The 27,735-nt window shown below is 38.1% G+C and overlaps 1 long non-coding RNA gene across 2 annotated transcripts in view; it reads left to right on the top strand.

Annotated features, from left to right (window-relative positions):
* The window catches only part of LOC122714841, a 71,068-nt gene that overhangs the window by 22,970 nt on the left and 20,363 nt on the right, over positions 1-27,735 (top strand). The window contains exon 5 of one of the 2 annotated variants that reach the window (XR_006346721.1): positions 21,562-21,839. The exons of the other annotated variant lie outside the window; for it this stretch is intronic. This is a non-coding gene — a long non-coding RNA (uncharacterized LOC122714841). Of the gene's footprint in view, positions 1-21,561; positions 21,840-27,735 lie in introns of those variants that run through there. 2 annotated transcript variants of the gene reach the window in all.

Below are 27,735 nucleotides of genomic sequence, written 5' to 3'. Positions count from 1 at the left end.
TTTTAAACAATGAATATATTTGGATATATATCGACGAACATCGTGATAATTGATATCTTTTTCGCATCGACGTGTGAAATTAATGCCAGAACGTGATCGATAAAAAGAAAGATTTTAAAAGAATCTCACAGCTTTTCCATTATTAACCTCATAAAAATTAATCACATATTGGAAAAGAGAAATAATCGGAAACTTTTTCACCAAAAATATCATATTTGATATTACATTTTTGCCAGATATACCATATTTGAGATTTATTATGAATTTTAATATCATTTTAATAACGATTAACTTGACACAAATATAAAATATCTTCTCCTTTCCGTTTCTCGTCGGTCGACTCATTCGACCAATTAAATTCGAACGTTTCTCGATTCTTCAATCTATTAACAATCCCACAATAGCTTTAACAAAAAAAGTCTATCCTCGTGTTTTTCCATTCCTTTTTGCATCATCGAATATAATCTCTAAATATCAATATCGTGATGCATCCATTCCCTCTCTCTTGATATCATCCCAAAGATTATTAATTTCGATCTTCAGACATTCCAAACATTTAAAAATTAACACCTCACGTATATATATATATATATTCCTCTCATTCTGTTCGAATTATTACCACTGAAAAAAGAAAGAAACTTTCGAAACTTTAATTCAGAGGGTGGTTAAAAAAGTAATAGCAGACCAAGGTTTGTTCCGGAGAAGCATAATAAAGCAGGGTAACGCAACGTGTCCCTTTTTAACGAAATATACATGCCCCACTTTTACGATCCGCGCTCGGTTTACGTCCTACGACCCTATTTCCACCGCCCGTTTTATTCTTTCCCCTCCGTCGCGTCCGTCGCAGTTTTGGCTCGTCGCGTTTTTCCAAACCTTCAACCTCCCCTCCCCCCAAACCCTTTCCCGTGGAACGTTGTTGCCGGAGTCTTTGTCGCCGGTTAAACGATGTCGCTCGCTCGCTCGTTCCTTCTTTCTCGTTCCTGCTTCCGCCGCTATTCGAGCCTCCTCCAACCGTACACGCACCCGTGTACACCCGTCCGTGTACCTAATTTTACTGCCCGGTATCAGGTAATTAGAGGTACGTTCCGTGTTCGAACGTGATTTAAATGGAGGCTGTCAAACCAATGGGTGTAGTATAAGTCTGGGGTACAAATGTAGGAGAGGAGGAGGGGGTCGATTAAAGAATCATACTCGTGTACACACACGTGGAGTGGATTTATCGTATTCCTCCCGCGATTTAGACGATTTTCTGTGGTTCTGCGACACGAGTGGATTAAAATGGGATGAATTCTGATTCTCTACGACTCTATTACTTCGGTTTCTTTTCGTTAGTTTCGTGATTTACTATTTTTTGCTTCGCTGCTTTAATGGATTGCGCGGTTTATGCCCGCGTTTTTTGACACCGTATTCCGTTGGAATTGGTAATTTGGATTTCGTTGGATGATTTCGTAACTCCGTTGTAACGCTTGAAAAATAGAAAAGGACGCAGGGAGGATATCGAGATTAACGAGAAATTTAAAATCGATACACGGAAACTTGCAATCAGAAACAGGAATAAGAAGGGGATTCGTGGCGTGGAAAAGGCACAGGGGAAAGAAAGAAAGAAAAAAAGAATAAAAAAAGGAGGATAAGAAGTCCATCGAAATCGATACGGGCACGATCAAACGTTTCAAACGGGTTGAATTCTTGGCCGGTTTCGATAGAGGCAGCCTTTTAGAGACGGCTCATAGAGAAACGTTGGAACGGAGATGCGTGCCGTTTCTTTCAGCGTGCGCGGAATCCGATAAGACGTCTCGAAGAATCCGTGTACACGAGCCACCACAGCCCTGTCCCTCTCCTCTCCGATTTTCCGTCGAGGAAACGTCGAAATCGGGACGGTTTTGGTGGAAATTTCTCCGGTGGAAAGAAATTCGATCGTTCTCTGTACGGGTACTCACGTACTCACCCCTTCCCCACCCCCTCACGAGACACGTATAAACAAGGAGAGGAGAGCAGGGGAGGAAAGGAGAGGCTGGATTCACCTACAGAAAACGGTTACACGCGTGTGCGTATATTAAACGTATTGCTGTGTCGCCATCCACACGTACATTTAAAGAGACGAGGTCCTTTTAAAGTCAACATTCTTCTCTTTGGAAGTGTTCTCTGTGAAGCAAGGGATCGGGATCGTTGTTGCCCGATGAAAATGCTTCCTTTCGACGGCAAACCGATCCCATGGATGCCACCACCTTCGGTATTTTGATAAAGGTGGAGCGTCGAAAATTCCATTACTTTTCCTCTCTAATTGTTCTCGGTTTAGGGGGCGGTTCTCCTTTTGTCTCTCAACGATTAACGATTGTTACTCGATCTTTTCCAACGCGTGTATTCTTTTATTTTGGATGGATTGGAAATAATGTTATAATTCATTTTTATTTTGTGGCCTTTCGAATATTAATCGGATATTCAATCGAATATTTTACTTAGGATACATTGAAAACTAGATATATAATATAACGAGAAAATTATGTTTGGTTAGATTTTTCTTCGTTTCTCGATCGAGAAGTGTTGCATCGAAATTTTAACCGAAATAAAAATTTTTACCAAATATAGAAATATATAATTTTCATTAACGCTTACGTGCTAATCGATGTAACAAAAGGTTAATTGATTCTTTGTTATTTCTAGTTAATTATCTCACATTCGAATTTTCATTATCATTGTAACATATTTAAATTTGTCGTCGAACGAAGCAGCTCGAGGTTCGTCTTCCAAATGGGATAATGGAGTCGCCTAAGGGTGTATTAATAAACATTGCTTCCAACCACCCTGATGCTTCCATGCTTCCGCGTAATTGTTGCGCGGTTCTTGTCTCGTTCGCAACAACAAATGCATCCAGTGAACATGGTCGGTGATTGTCCTTTAGAACAACATACGTGGATTAGCCGGTGACATGGTAATCGTGTATTTTCCCATGAACTGAGAAATGCATCATAGCCCATCTCATCTCTCTGATTTGACTGGTCTATTGTTGGTCGTCTCGATCCTATAATTGCTGCTTAAGTAACAAATGTCGAGCTTCCTCTTTTTATGTGTTTTTCATAGAAAAAAATAAAATCGCTGATCGCGTATTATAAATTTATTCGAAACGCCGAATAATATTATTCAATATTATTTTCCAAGATTTAGATTTTAAATCTAGACGAATTTGATTAAGTGATGATTCAGAAATGTTTATAAATAATGAACGAAAACACTTCTTTGTTAGATCTCGTTTTTAAATCAATTATTATTGTTATAATATTACAAATAAAATATAGTATTAGAAATTTAAAAAAATTTAAATTTAAAAATATAATATTAGAAATTTTAGAATTTCGAAATAATATGCCGGGGAAAATTCTCATAAAACAAAAAACAAAGGACAACGATCGAAATTATTCTCATCCACTTCAAATCTAAAATACACAAACAGAAATTCCAAATATACAATTCGATGATCAAGCTTGAATTTCTGCCAAACACTCGTCCCCGTGCTTCATTCTTCAAATAAAAGCGAGAGAGAGAGAGAGAGAAAGAGAAAAAAAGAGAGAATCGGGGGTACAGGTCGAGAGTTGTATTCGACCTCGACACGAATCACAGAGAACGCGGACTATTTTAATGATTTTAATGAAGTAGTTTATCTTCGCGATCGAGTGTTCGTACACAACCTCTCCCGACCGGATGAAATTCGTGTTCAGGGCTGTGTGTCGATTGTCATCGATTGAAAAATCAACGTTTCGTGGATTCGAACGGGAAATTAAGTAGTCTTAATTAGAATATAATCGCGAGAGGATGTGCCGAATTTCAAACAAAAGGAGGCGATCCTAGGTTTTGGGTGGAAATCGTGTTGTTTTTCGACACTTTGTGCTTTTTCAACGGTGGTGGAAGATCAAATTCCGCCAATTCTCTCGAGACAATGCGTGTGAAAAGACGTGATTTCATTCGAGATTTCTTCCAGGGAGGATGTTTTTCTTTTTTGAGATTTGGAAAAGTGTGTAAAGGGTAAAGGATTTAGATGAAAGGGGTATTGAGGGGTATTAAAAATGATAACGATCTATTTTATTATCAGGGTAAGGGAAGCGTAAATTCAATGTAGAATATTTAATATTGTACGTGGAATGTTCAATTTGGGAGTAATTTAAATTTAAATTCGGTTTAATTTGGTGTTTATTAATTTAATTTAATTTGCTTGTAATAAATTAAATGAGGGATTTGGTAGAAAATGATAGGTACAAATGGTGGTGAAAGAAAGATATGAATGTAGTGGGGTATCGAATAACAAAAGTCTGACAGTTGTAAAGGTTTTATAGCTCCAAAGGGAGAGAATAAATTATTGAAGCATAAAATTGAGAATTAATTTAAAGAATTATTATAATTTTTTAATCATATTAAAAGTAACTTCGAGTGTTTTAATCCTAATATCTAATATAAATTAAATAACTATTATTATTTCTATCGAGTACTATGTAAGTTTTAAACTTTTTTTTTTATATAATCTTTCATAAAAGAATGTCGATCGCGAACGCGAAGCGGATTTTACGTTTTTGGATTTGTATCTATGTTGTGATTCGCATAGCTATATATACACATATATGTATATGTATATGTATGAAATTAGATTTATAAAGGATTAAAATGTTAAATCTGAAAGAGGATTCGAAGGATTCGAAGAGGTGGAAATCCGAAATTAGATTTGTTAACGTGTTGTGTGAGGATTGCCCAATCACTGTGGAATGGGAATATTGGGATCAGATTTAAATTCGAAACAAGATTTCACGGGTTTCATGGAAATCAAATCTATTAACAAACTTGCAGACTTATCTTTCTTTCGTTCCGTGCTTCAATCTACAATTACAAGGATATTCCCTTTTTTATGAAGATGTTGGATAAAAAAAAAAAAAAATTGTATCTTCCGTTGCACGAGTAATGGAACAGAAAGGTCCTTTGATCGCGTGATAAAAATATCTTCATTCTAAAAAAGAGGGATTTTTTTTTAAAACTCGTTTACCGGATACGAAATTCCTTTGACTCCTCTAATTATCTTTAAATGTAAGTTGGTACAAGATAAAAATCTCTGGCTCAATCCCGGCTCATAATTAAAACATATATGAAAAATAAATGTGTTTGCTCTTCAAAGGAATTAATAAGACACGTGTAACGTCTTCATTTATTTAAATGGAATACCATATTCTTGATTTACTTCTATATCCTTTCATCTATCATCTTTTACTCTCCTCCTCCACTTTCATAATTCATAATGCTTCGACTAATCTTTTCATTTAATCTTTCAACGTTTAAATATTTCCGCCATACACTCTGTCCTCACAATTTTTCAAATCCCATAATTTCTATGCACATACATACTCATTAAATGTCCAATGAATAAATTCAAAGAATCCTTGAATTCTACGCTTTCGTATAAAATATTGGGAGAAAATTAATGATTCGATATTTGATTTGAACAAAGTCGATATTTTTTTTTTCCTTCCAATTAGAGAGAATTAAGAAAACGGGCATATTCCTTTAATTTTGTTTCTTTTTTTGTTTAAATTTCTTTCCACAATTATTTTCAAGCATCTAATAAATACGATCATATTTATTGGATTCGATATCCACTTTTTAATAAGATTCCATAAAGGTATAGATTGTTATACGTTGAATCCATAATAAAATGATGTCTCCATGTGAAACAAGTATATGTCTAAAATACAACTCAAATAAAGATTGATGTTTCCAAGCTTTTGAAAAGCTTAAAGCTTCCAACGTGCGCGTTAACAACGCGAGGACACGAAACTTCATTTCGAAAGTAGAACTTCTTTGATAATTTCCCTGTTCCAAGAACTTCAAACCCAATGGAGCGTGTTTCAAAAGTAATCGTAGTAGTAGTAGTAGTACAGTTTCGAAATATGCACCATGATTTGGTTATACGGTAAACAGAAAAGACACAAAGGAAGAATAAAGTGTCGCAATAAGCAAATACAATTGTATTGCTATGAAAATTTAAAAACTCCTTGCATCTTGTATGATCTTACGTCAAGATGGATAATCGACTGTTCTAATTTTAAGATGCAATAATTTTCGATACAAAGCAGTATCTCATTGAACAATTGCGTATAACGAATGTTTATTATACAGGGTGTCTAATTTCAATGTGTAAATATCATTCGAAAATACGTTTCCTGGAATGGAATTGTATTTGTAAGGCGAAAAGAAATATCGAAACTTTAATTTCACCGGTTTGATACTTCGTTGAAACTCAGAATTTTCGGTTTAGATTAAATTTTCTTATGAAATCGGGGAATATCTCCGAAACTTTTGCGACTGACTGTATACCACGCTACTATCTATCACGCATCCAATTATAATATTCCATTAAATTTGGAATTTGAAATTCCAATCCAATCTGTTTTACGTAATAATTTATATAATAAATTTGCATTATCAAATAATCGAGTTACAATAACATTATAATGTAATCAGTTTCCCCGAGCCGGGGAGGGGAATTTCAACGATCTAAACGATGCAAAGCAGATGCATCTCTCGTGTAAAAAAGGTTTCACTTTTATCTATATCCACCTTTCTCGACGATATTTCAATTCTTTCCACTTTCACCACTCGTGAATATAAATCAATACGTAGCTTCGATCGTTTCGATTAGCGTCGAATCGTTACTTTTCTCGTCAATTCGTCCTCCGCATCCTCGATTTCCGATTTCCTCTTTTCCAAAGTTTCTTTCCTTTCTTTCATTTCCCTCATATCTGGAAAGATATAAGACGATGGTATTTAACGTCGTGTAAAAAGGAAACTGTTTACGATTACGACGTCGCCACGCGCCTTTACGACGCATTAACGTCGAAGATGGCACTTGGATTTCGCGTCGCGTTTTGATACTCGTCCTCCGTTAATCCTCGAATCGATAGATACCTCTGATCTTCGCGACGATGTTTTTTTTTTTCGTCGGTGAATCGATATATGTTCGATTCGAAATATTTTCTGGGATCGAATAGAAGTTCGATGTTGCGTTGTGTTAAATTTGAATCTCTCGTGCGCGCGAGAGATTGTCGAAAATAGGTTTTGAAAATGATTTTTTGGGGGAAAATGAAATATTCGTTATTCCTTTTTGTAGCTTGATGTAGCTTGTACTATTTTCCGTTGGAATTGTTGAGAATTCTGTCGAGGAAGGTATGAGGAGGGGTAGTTTTCTTCGAATTTGAAAAATGCACAGTTCATCGCGTTATCTAAATACCTTAAGCAACCGTGGAAGGAATGGATCTACAAAATATCTAGCATAAGTGAATGCAAATTTTGAATCGTAATTTATCTTAAAATTGATTAAGTTAAATTAACTATAGTTGATGGTCGCTAGAAAAATAATAATTTTTACGTAGAAATTTGTTCTGAAATTTTTAATTGATTCCTCTTTGTAAATCTAAAATGGATGGATTAAAAAATATAATTCGGAGAGGTATTTTCTGAAACAAGAAGAATTCTTATTCGTTTGAATGAAGGAATGTTGGAATGCGTAGTAATATAGGCGATCGATGTTTGATCGAAAAATTGCAAAAACCAGATAGTCATATCGGTACGTATCGGTAGATGAACGAAAATTTTTCTCGTCATGTCGACCCGCAACTCAAAGTCGTTCCAATCATCGAAACACTATATTCTGTTAGCTGACGTCAAGAGAAGCATACTGGCGCAGAAAAAGCTGCAGTTACCGTATAAATTTTCGAAAAAGTTTCGGCGAAACGAACTGGTTATATCGGACCAAACGTTGGAAAAAAAAAAAAAGAAAAAATTTTCTTTTTTTCAATGTAACCTCGTTTTTGTATTAATCTATGGTATATTCGATAAACGAAATTAGATATTTTCTTTGGTGAAAAAAAAAAAAAAGAAAAGAAAGAAATACGATATCGATATCTCGTGTAAAAAAATTAATATAACAACGTTCTTGTTTCCCTTCATGATCGAAAAATATATAATTCGAGATTTTGATGAAATTTTATATCGAAAACATTGGAGAATAAGGTGTAACGTTATCAATTTTTACAAATTGATAATTTTAACTTTTCTTTTATATCTATTAGTCCTTAGTAGAATAAATGTGCTCTTGATCTTAAATCTTTCATCAATTATTGTCGAAAAAAATTAAAAAAGGAAACTTCCATATAAAGCTTTCTCTAATTGCAATCTATTCTCATTATTAATCTGATTAAATAATCGTTCTAATTATAATCCATTTTTATTTACATACGATTCGCGATATTTTAGTCAATCAATCAACATTTAATATCGAAACGTGTACGTAAAAACAATGTGGAAGAGTAACGTGCAATATTTATAGCCAATTGAGCTATAAAAAAAAGAATGAAAAAATTATGAGGTGCGCAGGTGCGTAACATAACGAACGGTCTTTGTACGATCTTTCTCACAATTCTACGAATTTGCTAATTACGAAGCTGTATTCGATACGTATCGGATTACTTTGAATTATGAGACAATTACGTAGCACACGATCCGTATTTTCCGCACGATTTTTTAACGGAAAGCTGAAAATATATATGTTTTCAACAATATTGCTTTATCCCCATAACGAAAAACGATTATTTATTAACGATTGTTGTATCGTTACGAATTAATGACTCGAAAAAAATAAATGAATAAACACAAAAGCGCAATCTTTGAACGAACGAATCGACAAATATAATATGTTTCTTGTTAAATAAAATTAAAGAAAATAAAAATGATATAGGACTTTACCTTAAAGAAAATTTAAACGGGGAGAGGGAGAGATTTTTAATCCATCCAAGCAACAATTGCGAAATAATTTTTCGCTCGTCCACAAATTCATTAAAACTTCTATGAGAGTTAATAAGGGGATGAGGATATTTTCTTCCATTTCAAGTACGTCAAGTTACCTCCCTATAAATTAAACTTACTATAATATGAGCTCATCCGCGCCACAATGATGAGTGTAAAACGTATACGTACCTGTGTAACCCGGTATAACATGTAACGTTTAAAATTCTCTTGCGTGTATTCTCCTCCCCTAATCATACTTGCCGTAGCAATCGTACCAACCGTGACGCTCTTTCACCCCCTTCACGCCGTGACATAATAACGTTTCGGTCGAATCTCATTACGGAGGAGCGGAAGGTGGTGGTCCGTCTTGGATTTCCGGAAGTTCATTAAAGTTGAAAAGGGGTGGAGCAGCAGGGGTATTAACGACACGGCGACGAGTTGCGTTGGATTTTTGCCGAATGGCGGAACAAGAAGAGAGTTTCTTCTTTTTGCGCCAAACAACTCTTGTTTTTGCAACTTTTTTCTCTTCTTCTTCTTCTTCTTTTTTTTTTTTTTTTTTTTTTTTTTNNTTTTTTTTTTTTTTTTTTTTTTTTTTTTCTCTCTGTGATCAAACTGTGGCGTCGACCGGTGGTGGATCGTCCGAGCCACCGGAAAAAGATAAAGCGGGAAAATTATTAGATCGAGAAACGTGGCGAGAAGCTGAGTTCGCGAGATTCAACGTCGTTTTCGAGTTTAGGTTAGATTAGGTGGAGGAACTGGTGGAGGATTTGCTTCACGTTAACTTTCGTTGTACGGATTGAAGGGATTTTTTAGTGACGAGAACGAGTCACTTTTTTTTTTTTTTGCTTGATTTGTTCTATACGTATTTCGTATAGAAATAGAAATTATATTATTGATAATCGAGGAATAAACGAAAAAGATGAGCGTTGATTATTTGCTTTCTATTTAATAAGAAATATCAAGTTCGTCTAATTTGATATTTTATATGAGATTGCCAAATTCCTGAGTTAATTGGATACAATTCTTCTTCTGATTTCGCTTAATGTTACAAATAATTTAATTTCACAGGATATAATTTTCTTCTCCTCTCATATTTTTTTATTCTTCATAAGAGAAATTACCGAGAAACGCCGTGTTATTCGATGAAAACGTGGAAAACGTTTGCTTAACGAGGAACACCGCTTTATTGCTACTTTTACAGAATTGCCCCGTTATTATTTCCATTCAATTATTATTTCTCATTATACAGAACTTCAGGGAAACACAGTGGGTAGCTTTCGAAATCTCTGAATCTATTAAATCCAACGGATATTACATGCTTGTTACATATACGTGTAAAACATTTTGATTCCATTTCGTCGTAGGGGTAGTCGTTTAGAAGATCAGTTTTTAGGTAGATCTTTGAGCGTTTACGACATAATTAATTGCAAGTTGCAAGGAATATCTTTCGACGCTTATGAAAGTGTCTCTGATCCGGAAATAACCGACGACGTTTTTATTAACATTATATATATAAAATTTTTAATACCGTTGTCCCTTATAACGAGGTGAAGCGGATTAAGTTTTTACCAAGTATAAGTTAACTTCTTTTTAAATGTTTTCGTAATTAACTCGAATTCGCCTCGACTAAGATAAAAATATTCTCATTTTTCCCCCCGTCCTTTTTAATCTCGTTTAATATTTTGTTAAACAATATTACATCTCCAATTTTAAATTTCCAATTATTCTTATTAAACGAAAATTTTGACCAACTGTAGACGAGGTAAGAAGCGCAACTTAGTATGCTATTTGTACTATTAGTATGCTTACTTATACTATTTCGATATATCCGCGATTGAAAATATCGATCGAAGAGACGAGATGAGATCGCGCTCAGAGTTTTGGACAGGAAACATTCGAGAGATTAACATAAAGGGAAGTCGAAGGCGGGATAAGAGGATTCTCAATTCAAGTAATGAAAGTATCCGATAAATAGACGTCAAAGCGTGCAACCGGAAGAGATTCGAATGAACAGAGAAAGAAATACTCTCTTCTAACTGGGATGTCAAAGACTTCTTAAATCTATCGATACATCTCGAGATGAGTTCGAGATGTCTTCGAGGTTTCGTTTTGCGCCAAGTGGAAATAACACTTTGTAGTTTTGCGGTTCTTCTAATACGTTTTTCAATTTTATCAATCTTTTATTTGTTGTTCGTATGTTGGAAAAAAAAATCGGAGCTATTTTTCCAAGAGACTGTAGACAACTGTACAACGTTTCATGACACGTTTCTTTCGTGTTTTGACTTAATTCTTGAGATAACGCGGAATAATTGAAAATAGGTTTTCATTCTTTATTCAGAATGAAAGTCAAATTTCCACTTAATATTTTAAAACTTGTATCTTAAAAAGGATTTTATTAACGATTACTTAAATTATATTAAAATATAACGCGAAGAATTTAGTTTCCAAGGATCTTCAGAAGAATTTAGATCGTCGTTGGATTAAAGGAACGTGATCTTTATCTTCTGGAAAATAACATTTTCGCAAATTTTTATTAATCATCGGTGTCGTTATTATTATATTTAAGTTTATATATATATATATACGATAGAGTTTCGTGCAAAAGAAAATTGTGGTGTCTCCAAGGATGTATCGTAGCCGATCTTCCCTCCCCTTTTCCATCTCATAGTCCGTGGATACGCATCGAGCTCGATAAACGTAATCTTTCCAATCACTATAAACACGAACACGATAGCGACGTTTCCTAAAGTATCAAAGCCCTGTTTTCTTCTAGTTCTCTTTTTACCCCCTCCCCTTTTCACGAATTGCAATAAAAGACGGGTATAACAATACGTGTCGCGACAGTACACAGATGCGCACCAACCGTACCGGAAACCGTTTCTGCCGTCGTTTGCCATCGCTTTGAAAACGCGCGTCGAACTTCGGGACGAAAAGTTGCCGAAGATTCTTCCCGAAGCCAACTCGAGGGAAGGCGGTGAAACTTTATTTTTCAGGAGGGGGGGTCGATCGCGCTAATAATTCCGTTCTCAATGAAATTTCCAACGATTTACACGGCCACGCCCATGCGTTCCCGAGAATCATTCAAAATACAATTTCGTCGAAGATTTTTCATCTAAAATCCTTTCTTTCCTTCCCAACCAACTCGATCAATCTATAATTTAAAGAAATTCGAATTAATCCTCACATATAATAGTTTCGTACGAATTTCGTTAAAAATACTTTATTGTACGTAAAATTTCAAGCTTATAATGACTCCATCGACAAATTAAACCCTCTCCACGAGAAATAGGAGCGGCCAAAGGATTAACCCCTATCCAATCTAATCATAGAAACGATCAATTGTTGCACACCTGTTGTATATCTTACCTGCTCGTAACCCTAAGAGAGACCCTTCCTTTCCTTTTCGAATCGATTACGAATTCAAGGGTCGCTTTTTGCCAGAGGGAACGTCGACTCCCATAACTGCGGTCTGCGAAACTGACATTAGTAACCGATTTTACGTTTCATCGCCTTCCTCTCCCTCTCTCTCTCTCTCTCTCTTTCAACGTTATCAACGATTCGCGTCTTATCACCGCCTCTTCTACATCGCCTCTCTCGCGTGCACAAAACGAGGAGAAAAGGTCATTTTCCACTCGCCCATCCTCGATTCACCGATTTCATCGGTGTGGTGGTGGTGTGGGATGGCGTGTGCTCGGACACACGGGGTGTGTAACACGAGCGTAAAGTTGGTTGACACTCGCATTACAGATAGGACTTTGCATTCGGATGGCAGAACAGAGAGAAACTACCCTCGCGAGTTTTGCTCGGTGGTGGAATATAGCTTCGGGGCTTCTAAGGTATCTGGTGGAAACTGGTTGTTCCACCGTTGAAACAGGATTTGTCTGGCGAACTTTTGTACACGAATTATATTCTCGAGCATATTGTGATTGATTTTCGAGACGTCGATGACTCGACTTTTCGGGGTGTCGATTATATACTCGCGTGTAAACTTGTCCCCCGAGGATTAAAATTTATCCTATTCCGTCGAGGGTGGAATTAGAATTAACGAGTTTCGCGAGCTTTGGCTTTCGGGGATTTGATACATGGAGAAAGGAAGAAGGAAGGAGGATCGAAAATATTTCGTTTTTCTCCTCTTTTTTTTTTTGAGAGAGAATTGATGTGTTCCTGATAGCACGGAATTCTGGTAATAACAATTTCCGATCTTTTCCATCTTTCATCTGCAACGATAGATTATTATTAATTCAGAAATTATAATTATTCGATTATCCAGCTAGTCTTTTGTCTTTTTACCGGGAGGAGAGGATTTTAATATGACGTTTCTCTACAAGTTTTTCAATAAGTAAAAGATTGGAGAGGTTCTTCAGACACTTCGAAGTCGTCGATTTTTGTTTGTTCCATATCTGTTTTACGCGAATCGTGCAAGCTTATCTACTAATCCACGCCATTTCAATCATCGCCGTTAAAATTTTTCCCGGTGACGTATCAAAGACAGATCTGCACCGGTCGCGTAAAATACGGATGACAGAGTGTGACGAGCTGTAACTCGAATCCATTGCGACCGTTCATAAAAATGAATAAACTTCACAAATATCGTTTCCAATCGTTTTACAACCGGGGTCATAATTCACATTCAGTTATGATTTCCTTGAAACTTCCTTTCCGAGAATTCGAGGGAAAATCGTGTTGTCGATAAATAACGATAATCAATGGATACGTGGACATTTTCGAGGGAATAATTAAAGATTTTGGAATAATTTTAAAACGAAGGAAAATTCATCATTGTTATCCACATTATTCGCCATTATTCCGTTATCGGCTATTGTTCGAATTCCCATTTGATTATGCGTTAGATCTCTGCTCGATAATTCTCTGAATTCGTTCCCTTCTCGCTCTCGCCACTCGTCCGTTTTGTTTTGCGATCGGTTGCAGCTTTGCGCCTCGATAAACCACGTTCAACTTCCGTCCTCGATAAATACGCCACCCACCGATCGTGGAATAATGAAGTAGCGAAAAAAGATGGAACAGAGACGGATGGATGGGGAGGGAATGAGTTTCCAGCGAGGAATAGTTTCTTTTAGCATTTTATTATTATTCGGAATTTAATTTGTAATTTTTATGCGATTGTTCATAATAAGAGTCGAGGAGGAAACGAAATTTTTTTTTTTATTCGAAGAATTGTGTCACGTTTTTCTTTTTTTTTAGAGATTAATGTTCGTCGCTTTGAGAATCGTAACAAGATATTGGACATGGTTATTTACACATGGAAACTATATAACGTGTATACATTCGTATTTCCAATATTACTAGCAATTAATATTATTAGTTAGAATATTATTCTCCTGCATACAAAAGGGAGATTATACAGTATTTCCGGTAATTTCATCTATCTGTTGTGTAATACGAAACGATCTCAATTAGAGAATCGCATAGAGTTTATAATTTGATGAATTTCAATAGATGTTTGTTATTATTGTTATCTTCATTTATTTTACAAACATATATCTAGTATCGTTAAACAAACGATTTCTTATAGCCAAATTGAAGCGTAATGTAACACGTATCGCTTATTGGAAATATATTTCTTTTTCTGAATATATTCTCATTCAGTTTCGTCGTCATCGTGAATGATGCATTCATTTTCTTTCCATACGTTTGCCGTGCAGGACAACGGTGAAAACACTTTGATGCAAATATTAAAATTATCGCGTCCACGGAGACGAATCTTTTTATTTTTCGTTTCATTCGCATTCGAGTTTTATGTATCGATTGACAAAGATACACGAGAAGATAATTCTTTGGGCTTCGGACGAGTTTACCTTGGCGCTCATAAAAGTATAATTCTTTCGAGTAACACGAGCAATCTTTTTAGACAGTCGGTTGAAAGGGGCTTATATTTCAACCCTGAAATGCGGTGGAAATTTTGAACAAAGAGGAACAACGTTTTCATCTCTTGGAGAGATCCATACACGGATAAAATAAACTTGGCAACGTTCAGAGGATTGGTTAAACGATATCCAATTAATTTTTATAGAATACAATCCGAGAAGGAAAAATTTACAACGACTGCTTGATTTCATCTTAAATCTATGGAACGAACAGCTTCTACCCTCTGAATATTAGGCAAACACTCTTCATCCTTTCGAACGATCATCTTTTCAATCCACCATATTTTTCCAAATTCTTTCAATTATTAACATTCCAATTGAAGAAAATGAAAAGAAATTCGAAGTTTTCGCACCAAGATACAAAGTAGCACCGCCTCCACCCACATTATCGCCACCCTTCCATGTTATGAAGCTCGTCATGGGCGCACGGAGCAAATTAACCTAACCAGAATCGTTCCACGAACATTACGGTTAATTAATCCGACAGCTCGATAATAGGTTGAACGGACGCGTTTGCGAGTCCCAATGGGGGGCACCGACACCCTCCATTTCAAAATCCTTGATCGGCATTCTTCTCGAGCAGAGCGCATAGCTGTCACGGATAACAGCTCGTTCGGTTATGTTTTATAACCCAGCGCGTGTCGATGGTGGTACGTTGTTACCGGTGAGCCCCTCCCTTCCCCAACCTGTAATCATCGCCTACCATCTATCCATTCGAGCGGCGGCGTGGAAAGAGACCTGAGAGAGGCGAGATCCCCGAATGGAATGGAAGTAGGGACAGTTATATACACGCTGACGATAAATACACCCGCTTCTGCTATGAAGCTGTTCCCCCTCTCTCTCTCTCTCTCTCTCTCTCTCTCTCTCTCTCTCTCTCTCTCTCGTTTTCTTTCTCATCGCCGCGCGATCTTTTCGTTAACGCTCAAGGGTGCAGTCCGATCCTCGCGAGGATAGGGAAGAGCTGAAAGAGATGGTAGGGTTATCGTACGTAGCAGTTTGGACGGATAGGATCGTTTGGGATTTTGAAGCGAAGGATCGAATAAACTTTCTCTCTTCTCTTTTATCGTTGATATTCAATAACGAATGATGTATTTTCTTTCATTTTCTCCTCGAAAAGAAGGATGAACAGTTAGATATCCGTGTCCGTGATAGAAATTTCATCCCAATTCGAGTCGGGGCTATATAATCCCATTAAGGTGGTAACTATTTAGCACCAGCAAGGAGCGACTGCAGCGACAGCAGCAGCAGCAGCCGCTCCTTAATGAGCGCTAGGTAAGAAATTTCGGGGGGATGAAATCCGTCGAACGAGCAATTTACGATAATATCGGGCGGCCCGTTGGCCGCGTGTCTAATGGAATTTCGGAAAGGGAGATTATCGTCAAGGATCACGGCCGTTCGCTTCTGATATTGAGTGGAACGCTGCTAATTGCAGGATCGTTTACGTGTTACGCGGTCAGATGTGTTCCGTTTGATAGGCTAAATACCGGCTCGGGCGAAACGTCTCCGCGGGAGACGACGCTATTCCGACGGATTTCAAGGAATGGCCGTTCTGTGAATGAACGGTTGTCAGCCGATGGTCAGGCGATATTCTCTCTCTCTCCCGCCCCCCTTCTCGGTAGAAATGGTAACCGATGGTCCGTTGATTACCGTCATCGATCCAACGTCGTACCTATCTCGGCCGTGTAATTTCAGCGCGTCCAGTCGTCTGCTTTTGACAATCGGTTTCGTGACGCCATTGTTTTCTACGGCGAACGTGCACCGATTGCACGCCGAGAGGAGCCGCAGTTCGAATTCATCGAATCGGAGGAGGAGGAGGAGGAGATGTATGCATGCTCTCGATGCTGCAAGTCGAGGAACCGAGACTGAAGGAGAGGAAATTAATAAGATTTTTAATACTCGCGTTGTAAACGATACAGAGCAAACGAAGTGAGGAAATACGTCCGGAATATGAGTGAACTGGATGCATACCGAATTGCACACGCGCAGTTTAAAGGGGAGGGAAGCGCCAAGGATCTGATTACAATTGCACCATACTTCTCCCACCATCTTCCCTCTCCCTCTCTCCAACCTCTCAATTTACATTTACCATCAACTTGCAAATTGTTCCAATTTACCCTCCACCGTGAAAATGAAAACATCACGCGTGAGAGTACATAGAAATTCCGTGTATTACCGCAATTCGACGGCCCGAGGATTACCTCGTGGCGCGCTAACGAGCAGTCGATTGCTCCCCAACCCCCAACCTTCGAAAGCTCGATGCTCGAAAAATTTCGCGCCCACGAAACAGGGTCGGCCTGGAGAGCAGCAAGAAAACAGGCTTTGCGTAGATAGATAGCATAAAAAACAGGTATTCGATTCGGGGCAGGAAGGAGGGAGCATTTCATTTTCATACTCCAGGACCAGAAATTTTACATCTCCGGGCAGAGGCACTTAATCAGCTGGGGGGAGAGAGGGCGAGATGGAATTTGGCGGTGGTTTAAAAGGGCGCTCGAGGGGTTGAACGATCGAAGAGACGGTCTTTCGCGAATGGCGCGAAGTGGTGGAGGTCCATGGATGGCGGCGGGCATCATCGGTGTGGGGCTTTGGCCGCACGGATATTCGATGGGTTGGTGGCGGTGGCCAGTGCCACTCGGCAGCTTTGTTGAATTTCACGCCATTTGAGTAAATGGGCGAGCTGATCAAACAGCACCGATATTTTGTAGACCTATCCTCGCCCTGCCGCACCGCCACGCAACGTCAATGACACGGCCAGCCTGGTATCAATGCCAGCAACGACACAATGTAGAGGTCTTGTTGTTTGACGTTTTACTCTCTCCCTCCCGTACACGTACATCTCTCTCTCTCTATCTCTTTCTTTCTCGATGCTCACGACTCACGGTGTATTAACCCTGCCCCCGCGGTTTTTCTCTCTCTCTCTCTCTCTCTCTCTCCGCGATGCTCGAATCGTGCTACCAAGTTTCACACACACTCACAGTTTCATAATTACTGGTAGCGTCTCGATTCAGGCCAATCTACAATCAACGGAAGCGTCGACAAATAACGGCGTTACAAACCTATTCCCGTCTCACTTTCCCTCTGTTCTGCGCCCCGTTCCTGTCTCTCTCTCTCTCTCTCTATTCCCGTTCTTTGGAATCGAGTTAATCGTGTGGTTTCACCAGCAGAGAATAATTAATGTACGCGCGTTAATTATTCTTTCTTATTTTAATCGAAATTGGCTCCATCTTTCTTATACCTTCGAATTGTGAAAAGTAAATCATAACGAAGGAATAGAAAAATTCTGTTCAGCAAAATTCACCAGTTATTTCGTGCCAGAACGATTTCGAGTTGTATTTCGTAAATGGGAATAGTGTTTGATCGAGGATCGGTAGAATCCTCGGTAGAATTACTCGGATGAGTACAGAGAAGAAGAAGAAGAAGAAGGATGAATAAAAATTGGCACCGATTTACGATAGGAGGAGGAGATGATTAATACTTGCGGCGTGAGCCGTGCTCCATGGATGAACGTGGAACGTCGTGGTGTTGCGCGCGAATCCGCGCAGCGTGATTTAAATAATGACAATAACCGTTGAATAATTATGGCGTATAATTGCCGCTATTGTTCTAGCGATATAATATAAGAGAGGCGGAAAATCGTGTTCGTATGCTGTGAATCGATAACCGCCTCCTCCGTTATAATATATCGATTTTCATAAATATTGTGCCGTGCCTCGTTGTCGCGACATTTTAAAGATAGATAGATACACAATCGTACGAAATCGATCGATCGAGATAGAGTCGCGTGGGATGTTTAACGGTTATTTATACCATCGCGTTGTATACTTGAAAAAAAAGGGGATAAATTATCCCCAGGAGAAGGAAAAATAGATTTTTAAAAATAGATTGATATTTTTCTTTTCTAATTTTGATCTTCTTGTAGATATATCTAAAATGTTTTTTTATAATTATTCTCTCGGATATCGTAAAATTATCGTTTCGAAAGAAAATGAAAACGAGTTTCTACGAGTTAGCTCGTTTTAAATAATATTTCATTTTCGTGTTTTCCTTTGATCAAAGTTCGTGTTAGATATAGTTTGATACGAATAAATTCTTAGATGAATCGATAATATAATTTTCGTTGGGATTCAATTTCGGGTCATGATATTAAATCTTCGTGTTAATGTTGAAATTATGACGTTTTGCAATAATCTGGATTCGGCCAGATCAAATTGGTTCTATAAATTACATCGCCGATTTCAATGCCGCGCCCGATTTCATTGAATTCTAATTGCCGAATCAATTAATTCCCTCCGCAATAATTTCTTCACCGTGTGGGAACAGGTCGACGAAACGTGCCCCCACTTCCCTCCAATATGCAAAATCGCCAATTTTACACGAAATTATACGAAAGACGATCGTTCCACGGCTGTGTATTTCTTTCGCAGCCAATTATCTCTAGTTATTGCCACGTATAAAGAATAGGAAGGATTGGGCAACGGGTTTATTGCCTCTCTGTTTGAAATGGAATTTAAAGTTATTATTTCGTAAAAATATACGAAACATCATTTCGTCTTAACAACGTATATTTTACGATAGATCTTGTTCAGTGTATGGTAAATAATTTATCTTATTTATATTCTTCACGTGCTTCAATTGCGTACTGAATTTTCGAAATATCGTCACAACCTCGTAAAATAAAAATTCCGTTGTAAAAAGTACAGTTTCAATTTACTTTTACAAATATCTTGTATTTATATCCCAACTCTTAATTCCCCTTTACATCCAAAAAAAGCGGCTGTTGATCAGTGACCAAAGGTTTTTACCTGCTGTAGATTTCTCGAGCTAATGAGCCGTCAGCCTCCTCTCACGAAACAGCAATCTCTCTCGAATGAATATTAGTTTCGTCAGATTCCATCGGCCAACAAGCTTCCATTCTCTTCATCCGCCTCTTCTCCCGTTATAAATCAGGAAAACTGTTCCGTTTCACCCAATAACGAACGCTCTCTGTAAAGTAGCCAATAACAATTCGTCAAAAGAAACCTTTGAGTAACAAAACACGAATATTTCTCTTATCTGGATGACCAGTTCGACTTTGAGCGGCACGTTTAAAACCTTCTCTAATTAAACGATCCTCACGGTTGTTGTATCAATGAGATGTCAAATAGGCCGGGCAATCGTAAAATCGGATGGGTAAATTATCACGAAGGCGTCGTTTTCGTTTCGAATTTCGTCTCGCTTAACACGCCTGTTGACGAGATCGATGAGACGTAAACTGACAATTCGGTTTACACGAGACTCATTACAAAGGATAATAGTTGGCAGGCTCGAGCAATCAAAGTCTGAATTATGGGTTAATCCGTGGAATGCGATTATTAGTTGAGCTAACTGAGCGTTGCTTCGCTATTGTCTCACGGTGGGGAAGCGTCGTGCCTTCAAGGTGTTGTAGAGATTTGATGAAACGAAGGAAATATTGGAAAGTTTATCGATTATCGAAGAAAGGTATATTTTTTGAGATTAGAATGGAATTATTAATGGAAAATTGGAACGTGTTTTCCCAAATTGTTTCCTTTACCTGTTTATTATTATATTTGTCTGATAAATTAATCTGATAAATTAAAAAAAATAATTATTCACATAAATTGTGAATAATTGTGAATAATCGTTGCTAATGCAAATAATTTTTAATCAATGGGGCCGTGTATATTTCATGTCGGTGTGTTTGAATGTCGCTTTTTCAAATCTGTTAAATAAATCAAAAACCACGTACACCGCGATTTTACACCCTCGAAACAGCCAGTGAAACGTTTTAAACCCATCCATTTAACATTTCAATTTTCCTCCATCGATGGTGTTAAACCAAAACCGCTGTTATACAGTTTACTTCCGAGCCTGTATAGCCTATATAATAATCCACTCGTGAAATAAGGCTCGAATTAAACGATAGAGATCAACCTATTTCGAATCTCACCCCTTCGAGACAGCAATTTTTCTCGTCGAAGAATCGATCCAGGTGTATCATTACTCCGTAATATCGATCCATCCGGATATAAATTTCGAAATCACTGCCCTGCCTTTTACATTTTTAATCACGCGATGAAAATTGTGTGTACAGCCTGATTCAGAAATATATATATATCTCCACATTATCAATCAATTACACATTCATCGCAAATGAGCAAACATTTAAAAATCTATCATCAGTCAAGAATTAACCAAACTTTATAAAAATTAAAATTTCAGACTGAATAAAGAATTTTCTTCGACGAATATCTTTACATCTTGTAACGAGACGCATTTTATTTCTGAATATTTTTATAGCGGCGAAAATATTCTAATATTTTTACGACCGGTTTCCATTCGAGCGGGTATAGAAATTTCGGTGCCCATAGGTGAAAAAGTTTCTGGAAGGAACTCCTCCCCCTCGTTCCGCTCGATCGAATCGTCAGCAGTCGAGAGTTCCGTATCGGTTTATCGGTTTCACGCGATATCCCTCGAGCAGGTTTTTCTTTTTTTTTTTTTTTTTTTTTTTTAAGGGATGAAGGCAGGCCTCGATTAGCATATTACCACCTGTCTTTTCTTAACATCTCGCTCCGGGGAGCTCCGTGTTAAGCGGCGCGGCGCTTCGAGCTACGAGTCCAAGAGTTATCTTTCGAGGGACGAGGATAAGTTGCCGTTTATCTCGTAGCAATGGACCTTCGCGAAATTTATTATACGTCGGGTATCACGGGGATGGATAACGATAACGCCGTAGTTCGCCTCTCTTTGAAATAATAAGCGGGCTGATACGCGATAGTTCCGCTCACCCCTTCAAACGATCTCGGTTTAAATTACCGAAAAATTGATATATTTTTTTTTTTCTTAATGGAGTTTCTTTCTTTTGCAGTTTCTTTTCTCTTCGTTGGACCGCGAACGATTTATCAACGGGGCGAGGGAGGGAGGATAGATGGATGTTATCCTTTTTAAATCCCACAGTTCAAACATGGATTCTTCTTTTTAGCTTTAGAAGTTTTGCATTTTAGATTGTACGGTATAATTAAGATTTTTTTTTAAAAATTTTACTCGTATTTCGTTATGAATTTAAAGGTTTCAGTGTTATTTATTGTTCGAATATTATATCGTTGAAAGAGTGGAGTAAATAGTAGCGAACGAGATTTGTTGAATTATATTTATTAACCCTGCCAAGCATTTTGAGATAGATTTAAAATACGTTCCGTATTATATTTCGAAGATAAATCTCACTTTATTAAGCAAATATGAATATAAAATATTTGATATTAGAAAATAAATATATGATATATCGTGTAATTACATTACGCGTATAAAATTTTATACGTATAAAAGTTTAAATCCACTACGTTTTTTAAAATCCACCTCTTTCCTCGTCCTCCTCAAATAAGAGCGATCCTATTAAACCCTGATACGCGTTTTTTCTTTTTTCAAAAAATGAAACCTTGTGGAAATCTTCCATAAAAAAAAAAAAAAAAAAAGAAAGAAAGAAAAAAAAAGGAAAAAGAAAAGGAAACAATTGTACGGAAATATTTGCATCGCGTAACGTTCGCGTGTATGTTCTCTCCGTGACGAATAAGTCACGATTTAAGAAAAACGAACAGAACCGGTTTATTACGCTTTGGGAAAGTTTACGAATGCCCCGAGCGATAGAATTTTGATTAAGCTCGACACAGCGTGCAGTTTCCACGATGTATCCCGCATAAAGTAGCGGTTTGATTATTAAACAAGCTACGCGTAACGGGGAGAGACTGGCCGCGATAAGATAGAGTAAGCTGGGAAAAATAACTCTTTTGGAAGGAACGTCGAAAGAGATCATTAGTCTTGGAACGTCGCCCCGATTCTCTTTGGGTTATCAATCATCCTATGCGCGCAACAAATATTCCAGCCACCGATTCTAGCTCGCGATACTTTCCATTTGAATTAATGGTTTTGGTAAAATCTCTTTGGTAATAATGCTTTTGTAAAATGCACGCTGTATGCTCCACGCCATTTCGGTTACTTCGAAGAGATGGATATTCTTCCAAAAATTTAAATTATACTCGTTACATTTATAACGAATAATTTTTAAATTTTATTCACGTAATAAACTCGAAGAAGGAAACACGTTCCCTCGTTATACGAAGAAGAGAAATTTAAATAGTTAGAAAGGATCTATCTCCCTCCATTATCTCTATCTCGATCACTATTATACGGATGCGATCTTCTCGTACAATCTCGTAGAAAACGAGCATCGAAACGTATCTTCCCATCCCTCGAATCGAAAGCAAGCTCGAATCGTTCGAGCAATTCAAAGAGCGCGCGGAATGGCGCGCGCGCGTGTTCTTTAATCGAATGTTTCGGATCGGATGAATTTACCATCGATCGGAGAAGGATCGAGCAATAACTTTTCGTTTTCGAACGCTGCCCCCCCTACAAGATCGTTCGTCGTGTCCCCTAATGTCAGTCCTATCACTTGGATCGAGCAACCGGCGATACTCTTTAAGATTCCTTAATTAAACGATCTGACAGCTACATTACTAAGATGTTGGGTTATCGAGGGCCTCGATCTCTCTAGCGCGGAACCTTCTCTCTTTCTTCTCTTTTTCACTCTCGTGAATCGGCTGCCCGACGAAGCAAGCGATTTCTGTCGCTGGACGACACGCTACTGAAACCCTCTTTAAAGTCCCTTCGCGACTGTCTCACGAGCGGTTGATTCTTTTCATGGGTTTCGTTAAATTTCCTCGTCCGACATCTAGCCATCGTCGGTTAGCGGGGAGAAAAAAGAAGCCTGACACGTGTTTAAAAGATCCTTTTCTTTTTTTTTTTTTTTTGGTAAAGTTTGCAACTAAATTTTTAAGACAGAGGCTAATAAATTATTTAACGTTGAGATAATTTTATCTCATCTTACCAAGTCTATTTGGAACGATTAATTTCTCATTAGAGAAAAGTTAGAGGAACTTTTGTTTGCTTGGAGAAACGATTATTATATTTGTCTCTCTCCTTGTCGTATTTTGTATAACCCTATCCTCCGATCTAATGATTTTTCACGCTTCCAAGAGATAATCATATTATTCTCCAAATTCGTTTCCATCCTCGATATATATCCAAGGCACGTGATCCAAGAATCGATCGAGTGAAAAANGATCGAGTAAAAAAAAAAAAAAAAATCTCGCAAACGTCTCGTTTATTTATCGCGGCATCAGGTATCCCAGGGGCGGGGATAACGAGCAAAAATGGATTAATGAACCGTTCGACGGGGAATACCCTCCTATATCCGTTAATTACGATGAAATTAATTTCTTTTTACGCCGATTGTGTGGCTCGTATAGAATTATCGTTGGTGACGATTAACTTTTTTTCTCTTTCTTCTTTTTTTTTCCCCCCTCCCGAGCAGGTAACGAATAAAGGCGGAAGGGGGATGGGGAAAGCCAATCGTCACGGTAATGTGAATATCGGTGGACAATTTTATTTGGTTTTCCCCCAGGCCAGGGGGAGGGTGTCCGATTCAACGGAATCGCGGACCGTTGAAATGGAGTTAGTAGGCTCCCTGCTACGGTTTTCACTTTATCCGTGCTCGAAACAATGAAACGATCGGTGTGCAGACACGGACAATGAAGGGGAGGGGGATGGGTGGAGAGGGAGGAAGACGCGACGAATAAAAAAAAAAATCGTTTATCCATTCGGTGGTCAATATCCCGGCCACTGTTACCGGCGTGCCGCCGGTCTTTGACAGATTGAACGTTTCCGACATTTCTCATCGCGTATTTTTTAATTGACATCGGTGAAACACGCCTTACTTTCACGAGAATTAAATCCTGAGTGAAAGTAATTTTGTAATGGAGATTAAAGAATAATATATAAGGGATATCGTTATGCTCGAGGTAATTGGCTTCGGTTGTGTATATATAATAATGTCTGTTGGATCTTTCTCTGGGCTAATTAATTTTAAAATTTGTTTTAGAGATGTAGGAAAAAAAAAAAAGTCGAATATATATCTCGAAGATATTATATATCTTCAAATGTTTCAGGAAAAAATTAATCGATATTAGCTCCATGGAACGTACGAAAATGATTTTCATGAAAATTTTCCACTCGAAATTCGAGAAGGAATGGATGTCTCTTCGAGTGGATAAAAGAAGAAAGAGAGAAAGAAAGAAAGAAAGAAAGAGAGAAATTCGCGATAAAGGAACACGTTAGAGCGGAGGAACAGAATAGAAGCTATGTTTTCCGCGAGTTGTTGAACAACGGGAGCAACCAGAGTGGTAAAACATCATATCGGAATCGGCCAGTTGGCTGATTTCTGCGGAAATCGCAGAATCTTTCCGGTATTAAATCGAAGCACGTTTCTTATCACGCGGACCATATTCACCGACGCTACCGCTGGAACGCATCTGCCGAGCCAGCTAGTTTCGCACGAAAACAGATCCGCGACACTATTTTCGAACCCCATTCTTCTGGTCTCGGTTCCGTGATCTCGCTATCTTCCCAAGGATGCGACAACCCATATCGGCGGTTGCACGTACCGATGCTTCGATTCCTTTCCCTTCCCTCCCTTTTCCTATGAAAATTCGAAACGCGTAAACAATTCTTCTCTCTCTTCTCTCCGGCCAATATTTAGATAAAATTCGAAACTCTATATTCGAGTTTCACACGTATGTTAATTTTTAAATTGCAATTTTCTCTGGAAAATTTAATTCTACTTACACAATATATTTTCCTCTATTCCTTATAATAGAAAATATTCTTCTAAATTTATCGAGAGAGTACGCGTTTGCAAAGGATTTATAAAACAATTTATTCCCCTGAAATAAAGTATTCGTATATAATTGATGTTAAAACAGATCGAGCAATAAACGTTCAAAAAAATAATCGACAACCAATATATGAATTTAATATTGTATCTTCAATATCTTCGTTTATTATAAACATACCGAATTTCATTCGTGTACACATCCTAATTTATAGACCTGAAAATATTCCTATTGCCTGCAGCGTTGCGAGAGCCGAAGGAACGCGATAAAGATAGAGAAAGAGAGAGAGAAAAAGAAATGAACCATGGTGGCGGGTTCCACGCATTCGTATTCAATAATTCGATCCCAATAGCGAAGCGATTAAAACTATCCATAGCCGACAACACGTCGCCCCGTGTAATTACCGTATCTCCCATAAATCATCGAGCTCGTGTCAGCGTTAAACACACAAACCACCGCCCCTCTCGAGAGGAACCCTTCACCAATAATCGCTCTTATGTGTTCGTCCATGAAAAAAGAAAAAAAAAAAANAAAAAAAAAAAAATAAAAAAACCACTAGTTTCGTCTCGCAAACGAGGGATCGATACCCTTTACCTTTCCCCTTTTTCTTTTTCTTTGCTCCTCGAGGATGCCCGGAAGGTACAAAGGGTGGTGGTGGTATATAGTAACACCTATCGTCTAGGCCCTCGAACACGCGATACCCCGCCATGTTAATCAGCCAAAATCCCTTCTTGAAACCGGTCCCTAACCACCAAGTGTAAACGTAATTGTCGGATGATTGGCGGGTAACGAGGTGTTTCGAGGGGGGTTCGGAGATGCAACGAGGATTCGAACGAGATATGGCATTTTGGCTCAGAAGAATTTTTCGAATCTTTTATTTTCATCGTACGTTAACGCTGTCTCGCGATTGTTATCGCAATATTCGAAAGTAAATAACGTTGAAATTATTCTTCGCCGGTTCACCGATCTGGAGCGCAATTGTTAATTCCCCTATTTCGTAAGATTCACTTACAAACTATGTGGCGTAACTCACGCTTATGGGTATACACTTTGGATATACAGTACGTTCGAACGAAATTCGTATCTGGCCGAAATATGGACGCCCACTTCTTCCTCGCTACCACACCCTGATTCCTGTCCAACCCCCGACGCGGCATTCGATCCCGAGTCCCCGATAAAATAACAGAATAATCCCTCCGTTATATCGGCGGGGGAGCGGAGGCAACGGCCTCTGGCACATTCAATTCCACGGAATCTCGTATCATCTGATACACGTTTAATCTCTCGAGTGGAACAGTGACTCAGAGGGGAGAGAGACAGAGAGAGCTAGGCTTCTCCTAGAGACAGAAATCGCTCGTCTGAACCGTGAGGTCCGTGGTGAAATAGGTTCGATTGGATGGGAGGAGGGGGTGAAACACAGAGTGGAATAACGTTACCTAGCTTTCTATCGTCTAATGAGCCGAGAAGTTGATCCGTGGAGAGGGTTAGGAATAGATAGAAAAGAACGAGCGGTTTCCATCGATTATGCGGTCCAGGGTATCGTTTCGAAGGATGATCCTTCAGTGATTTCTTCTTCCAGTTTCTTAATCCTTGACCGGTGATGTAAGGAAGATTTGGTGTTTTATTGTTGGGCCGATTGGGTTTGACGGTTCTTATCCATCTCTAGGGGTGGATAAGATGTTCGAGGATGATTATTGTGATCACGGCTCGAATTATTTTCTTGGAGCAGTGATGGTTAAGTGGTTATAGAATTATAAATTTAGAGAAATTTGAATAATTGGTGAAATTAATTGGCGAAGATTTTTTGGAGGCAAGGATGATTTTAATAGAGAGGATCGATGTAATCGTCGTGTATCGTGAAAATTGTGTGGCTCTCCTCTCGATAATTTCGAAGTTACGTAAAATATTTATTCTTACGAATGTATGCAAACAGTGAGTCGGGGTAGGAGGCATCAGAAACTTTTCCATGGAAGGAATTCCTGTTTCCTGTTTACCACGGGATAAGATTTCTCTTCGTTGATCTAATACCATTATCCACTGAACGATGGCATTATACCGTGTATTACATGTTCCATGCACAAATTATTTCGAAAAGTTAAGCTTCTTGTGATTGAGGACGATATATGTCATGGCTTCCTAACAAACAAGTCTAAAGAATGATAATGGCTTGGTTAAATTTGCATATAATATAATATAATATATCGTGAAAATAAAGAAAAAAAAAAAAAAAGAAAATACACGATGGAAAGAAATCTTTAATATTAACGAATTCAATTTATTCAATTCAAAACTTGTCTTTCTTTTTTATGATCTTACAG

This window comes from Apis laboriosa, unplaced genomic scaffold (assembly GCF_014066325.1).
Source record: "Apis laboriosa isolate Shangri-la unplaced genomic scaffold, ASM1406632v1 scaffold34_cov151, whole genome shotgun sequence".
Lineage (NCBI taxonomy): Eukaryota > Metazoa > Arthropoda > Insecta > Hymenoptera > Apidae > Apis > Apis laboriosa.
This window is presented reverse-complemented; position numbering and strand designations above follow the sequence as displayed.